Here is a 6,493-nt window from a genome sequence, read left to right on the forward strand (position 1 = left end):
GATCAAGTGGGTCAATATGGATGGGTGAGGGTTGGTTAGGATTAGAGTGGGTTATGAACCATTAACAAGGACTGATGATGGGTCATGGTGGGTTGGTGGGTCAATATGGGTGGATTGATATTCAACCCTTACCCAACCCAACCCAACCCGCCCATTGCCACCCCTGAACAGATTCAAATGATGCCCTAAGATCCCTATTTTGCAATTTACAAATGATTGCATGATCTTTGGAAGGGCGTCTATTGATGGGTGCCTAGAAATCAAAAAGAAGTCTCAGTTTTGTAATTTAAAATCTAAAAGAAAAACTAAGTGGTTAGAAGGCCAATACTCTCTCCAAGGTGGGCAAAGTAGTTTAAGTATGTAACAAGTGTCATCCCATTCTATCAAATGGTTTGCTTTCCCCTTTCTGAGTCAACTCTTAGGCTATGTTTGGTTGCAATGCAAATAAATTTGCACTGATATAAAACCATGACAGTGCAAATGTTTTGAGTGTAAAGTCTGACCTATTTTTGTTTCAAAGTTTATCTCATTTTGTTTAATTGCAGTACAAATTAAGAAAATTAAGACATGAAGCAGAATAAAGTAAAATCAAAATTAAATTAAATAAGAATTTGTATTTTTTACATTTGCACTCCCATGCATTTGTATTAGGGCAAATAATTTTGCACTGCAACCAAATACAACCTTAAGAAAACTGATAATACCCAAAGAAACATATTTTGGAGAGAAAGTTTGAATAGGAAAAAATTAGCATAGATGAAATGGAAGAACTTATGCAAACTAGTAAACCTTGGAGGGGTTGGTTTTCATGAAGCTAAAAGTATCAGTATGACTTGAATGGCTAAGTTAGGATTGAGGGTGTTGGTTGATCATGATAGTTTATGGGTAAAAGTAATATGATACGAATATTTAAAAAATCAAAGTTTCTTTTGAAGCTACCCCCATAGCAGATATGTCTCTTAATTGGAAAGGGATTCTATGTAGCTGGAGTCTTATTCTCAAGAGTATAAGATGGATAATGGGAAATGGAGAGAGCATCTTGTTTTGGAAGGATAATTGGACGGGCAAAGGTCCTTTATTTGCACTAGTACAAATGCACAGGAATGTAAATTTAAAAAAAAAATACAAATTCTTGTTTAATTTTATTTTGTTTTTTTTTTCTTTATTATAATTAATGTCTTAATTTACTTTAATTGTACTGCAATCAAAGAAAAGAAGCTAAAATTTGAAACAAAAAAGGTAAGAATTTACACTCAAATAATTTGTACTGCAATGCTTTTGTATCAATGCAAAATTGTTTTCATTGCAACCAAACACAGCCTAAGTGAACTAAACACCATTAATACGAACGACAAGATTACTGAAAATTTTTTGATCCATCTATCATATGAGGTGGGATGTTTCTAATTAATATGAATGATGAATTGAAATGGATAGTAGTGGGGAATTTACTATGAAATCGAACTTGACTTGGATAGAATGATTAAGTTTTAGCAATGAAGCCTTTTGTTAGGAAATTTATAGATCTATTTTTTTGTTAATAGAAAACATTGGGGGTTCGATTGAGGAAATTGGATTTAATCGTTATAAGACCTTGTTCACACTGTCCCTTGGAAATATCTTTCCATAAAAAAAGTACATAAACATGAAAATATTCTCGATGCAAAACTGTAAAGCGCTGTTCCGAACCTTGTTCGCATGAAATTGTGAGCATTGAAGCCGATCTCACTGTCGAATGAATATTTATTTATTTCAAGGATAAGAATGAAGATGATTGAAAACATGTGAGGATGATTGGAACATGAAAGCTGTAATCAATTCCGTTGCATGTCTCTACGTACTGCACCACCTGCAAAGAAAAAATTCCCATTCCCTCGTCTACATCAAACGAATGAAACTTCCTTGCAGTTGCAGTGATCACGGCAGGGCAGGAAGGACATTTCCGGGATTTTGCAGAGCTTCGTTAAAAGACAAAACGAAATCGGGAAATTCGGGATTTTGTTTATGTTGTAAAGTGGAGAATGACGGGGCCATGCACACCTGTCCGTGTGTACGAATAACCAGCAGACCAATTCTCATTCTCTTCTTTGCTACCCTAAACCTAAATTAATAATCCATGGAGATGGGCGGTTCTCTTCGTGTGCGCCGCGCTTCCGTGGATCTATTATATTTCTATCCTTCTTCTAAGGGGTAAAAAGACCAAAGAAGGGTGGTGTCATAGGTCTTCCCAATGGTTTTAAATCAAGCAAGAGGAAATAAAGAAAAAATTAAGAACGATACCTTGATAATTGAATGAAATAAATGATTCTTACTGGCGAATTGGAATTTTCTTTTTTGCACTTTTTCTTGGAATGGCAATTAAGGGAAAAAAAAGATAGATCGTGAGAGAGAATTTGGATTAATGGAAGAGAATCAAGGAAATATTTATTTTACTACAAAAATACTAACAGGAGTGAAAATGAAAATAAAATAGAGATCCAACGGTAAAATCAATCAATGAGAGCAGAAGTTATTTGACAGAACACGTTTTCTGTCTAGGTCTATAATGGAGAAGGTTTTTGTCAAATTTTTAAAAAATTCAAGAGAGATTTTTATTAAAATGAAACTATAAGGAAAATTTTTATAATTGCCAGAAACTTCAGGGGAGGTTATTGTATTTTACCCATTAAAAATAAGTGCACGTTGATTCGTTTTGTTCCCGTTTCCCGTCTTCTGAAAACAGTATCTGTTACTTCTTTCTAATTTTCTATCCCAATTGACAATATATCCTTCTGTTTCACTGCAAACAAGGGAGTCAATGCCCCTAAATTTTATAAAAATTGTTGAACCCCCACATTTTATGATCAACAAGCTAGACTGACTCTCTCAAGTATATGAACCAACCCTCTTCACGGTTAGCCGTGCATCTAAAAATGTTTATTCATGGTAAGATATTTTCAATACACGGCTGAAACGTGCTCTGAGGTCAGTGTGAGGCGCGTATTGTGAGGAGCAGATTCGAACTCACCACTAAACACTTTATCACGTGACCATTTAAGTGTTCGTCAAGCCAACCATCCCTCCACTCACATGACTCAGAACAAAAAGTTTACGTTGAAAAAAAGGATAGAAGAGAGAAGAAATGGACAATAAAATCTCTCTCCACCGACACTCGCTTCCGGCCGGCTCTTCAGTAGCCAATATTAAAAGTTAAAACTTAAAACCTCTCACATATTTCATCTTCTTTCTCTTTTTTCAACCTTAATTCTACCATGATTCATGAAATACACGGTATTAATTAGGCAAAAAAAAAAAAACACAAAGAATACATGTAAAAGTATTACAAACATGAAAACAGAGACCATTAGGTCCATAATCATCGATTCATGATACTCTTATATGACGACGACGACGATGATGATACAGACGGTAACGATGTTGTAGTGTTGCCACAGAACCGGAAAGTCTTCGGGTCCATTCTTTCCAGTACGAAATGCCCCAACAGGTCCTTGGACTCAACCAGGTTCTCTTTGCACAGGAATTCATTGCTGCAAACTCTTTCTACTTCCCTATTGAAGTCGTGGACGTACACGTGCGTCTTTGGATCCCCGCTCCTCTTGCTCCTTGCCAGAACCCCTGCCGTGAAGATCGCCGACATACGTCCCGGCGCCGATGGATGATAACCCCGCGGTCCATCCACCAGTATCACGTCCCAATTCACCTCGTACAAGTGATTTGGGAGGTCATTGATCCCAAGCTTGCAGTCGGAGAACAACAGGTTCTGTACGGGTCGGCATTCGTTGTGGAGTTGCTCCCTGGCCGACGCGATGAGCTCCTTCATTTGGCTCACCTTGGTCGTGTACTGGATGTCGTATGCTTCCATGTCAGGGTGTTTTTCTTCGAATTTCACGATGTAGTACTCGCTTTCGTCGAGGAAGACCGTTCGTCCGTTGTGATTCAGGGCTTTCCATAGGAGGGTCTCGTGGGTCAGACCGAATACGAGGAAATTGCAGGGGGTGGGGCAGCGTTGGAGTACGTCCGCAATTGACTTGAGCTCCGCGTCCGACATACGGCCGGTGGCGTTGGAGTTGGAGGTGTAGTGGAGGAGGGCATCGGCAACGCTCTTTGGCAGCTGTGGTTGACCCGAGAAGGAAGAAGAGGTGGTTATGGCGGCGGCGGCGGTTGCTCTCGCTGAATCTCTAATATTGAATAGAGTGAAAAGGAAGGCAAACGTGAAGAAGGAGACGAAAGCTAGAAGCCAAAGACGGTGAGATCCTCCTTGCTTGTGAATGGAGGAGGGATGGATGAGGATGACCTTGGTATTGTTGTTGATGCCAGTCTTCATGACTATTCAGGTTATAACTAATTAAAATGAGCAGAGAGAGAGAGAGAGAGGGCAAAACAGAGAGAGATCTGGGTTATGAAACTAGCACTGAAGTCTGAAAGAGTGTAGAAATGTTAATGGTTAGAATAAGACAAAAACAGCGAAGGGGTGGTAATCAGTAATCACTAAACAGATACCTCTACAATAACAATGATATGATAGTAAGTTAAATTTTAATAATATAAGTAGAGAGACAGTGGGACCTGGCTTGCCTCGATAGATAGATGATAGATGATCATAAATGGTGCAAATGGAAGCGACCTACCAACTAGAGAACCGCGAGATGTCATTGTTCCTTACACGTGTTAATTTTTTCTTGCTGAACACACAAGTGTTTCCTTCTTAATCCTTCTCCATTCTAATTTCTTCTAACATAATTAATCACTTGTTTAAAAAATAAATAAGGAGGGTGAAAGCAGTTACCTAGTAAATAAATGAGTTATTAATAAAAGGGGGTAATTGGAGATATTCCACAGAGGGAGGGATTGGGACTCTGGGTCTGGGACTGGGAAGCAACAATTGAAAGTAATTCAGGAGAATGTTTTGAATTTGATTGCCCCCTTAATTTGACCTCTCCATATATAATCATCCTCAAATCAAATGTATCGTCCCACCCTACCACCAAATTGAGAACCGTCTCAAGTCTCAACTCTGATCTGAAGAGGGAAAGGCATTTCCATCGGTTTGAATTTTGAAGCATATAATAAAACAGATGGTGTGGTCCCAACTCCCAATTAGATGTTTCTGAATTCTGATACAGAGAAAAATAATGAAAGGTAAGAACCCACACTCCCCAGCATTACCGTACTAGTCTATACATGACCCTGACTCATCCCTCGTGAAGTGAACAGTGTGATTTTCTTCCTTCTTTTATGGAATGACGATAATATTGATACGCTTCTATTATGCTGTTCAATTAATCAATAAGATTTTGTTTTTGTTTTTTTTTTTCAGAGGGTGAATAGCGTTGCAAATTGCAATTCATGGTGATGACTGATGGGATGTTATGGGTCTCACTCCCATCCCTGGCATCTCAACTGTTCAAAATGGTGGGTCTTAGTAGCTTGCCTAGTGCCACATAAGCATGCATCACATGGTGCATCAGATACCAGCATCCATGTTTAAGACAAACCAGTACTCAAATGGAGAAGCAATCCAAAATTCCATACAATAGAAGACAAACCAACCCACTTATTCCCCCCATCTCTCCGTGTGCACCTTTTTATCTCCCAATTCTTTCCTGAATAAATAAATAAATATATATATATATATATATAGGTAAATAAATATCAAATATTATTGAAACCATTTTAAAGTTTGAACCCTTTAGGTTGCGTTTGTTTGGGGTGGAAAATCGAATCAGGGTAAATTTTATACCCCGGTTTGATTTTATACATGTTTGGTAAGCATATAATTTTACATGGAAAAAAGGTGTAAAACTCCACTTTCATTTTTCTTTACACTGATAATCTCATGCTATGTACACGTACAAACATATTAATTCCAAATAAGCAGGTTAAGCAGGTTGACATTGGCATCTTTCAATTCTGGGTGTAGTTTTACAGCCACCTTAATTCCAAACAAGCATGGAATATACACTTAAAATTTACACTTTTGGCTCAGTTTGGAAAGAATACAAATACAAATTTGTAGAGTTTAAAACCTTGTATTTTATATACATTTACACTGTACGTATTTGTATTTATACTCTTTTCAAACTGAGCCTTTATTTCAAACGTATTATAATGTAAAGCTAATATTGACCGGTTTAATTTTTGCATTTACACATCTAACTGGTTTTCATTTATGTCGATGTATTTTTGGATTTACACCTCAAACAAACGAAGCCATACAGTAAATTCAGTGGCTAAATTACAAGAACCAAAGCTTCTGACTTCCGAGAACCGAGTGGACAAACAAAGTGCCTGTTAATGAGACAACTTGAAAATATACCGTGCAAATGCATGGTTTATGTGCAACTGAAACTCAGCTCTTTTCATTCAACATGCTAACCCCCTCCATCTCCAGTTGGTACAAAACAATTAAAGAGAGAGGAGCATATATATATATATATATAAGCCCTGCTGTAATGATTTGAACCCACTATTCTGTAAGATGAATCCGTGTCCA

At 37.6% G+C, this 6,493-nt stretch overlaps 1 pseudogene across 1 annotated transcript; it reads right to left on the reverse strand.

The window, feature by feature from the left end:
- Positions 1-3,122: 3,122 nt before the first annotated feature.
- Positions 3,123-4,507, reverse strand: LOC104606962 (protein IRX15-LIKE pseudogene; annotated as a pseudogene). The gene has a single exon (XR_016076091.1). The product of XR_016076091.1 is annotated as a protein IRX15-LIKE pseudogene (transcript).
- Positions 4,508-6,493: the final 1,986 nt, after the last annotated feature.

The sequence above is a fragment of the Nelumbo nucifera genome, chromosome 5 (genome assembly GCF_055504915.1).
Source record: "Nelumbo nucifera cultivar China Antique chromosome 5, China Antique-T2T, whole genome shotgun sequence".
NCBI lineage: Eukaryota > Viridiplantae > Streptophyta > Magnoliopsida > Proteales > Nelumbonaceae > Nelumbo > Nelumbo nucifera.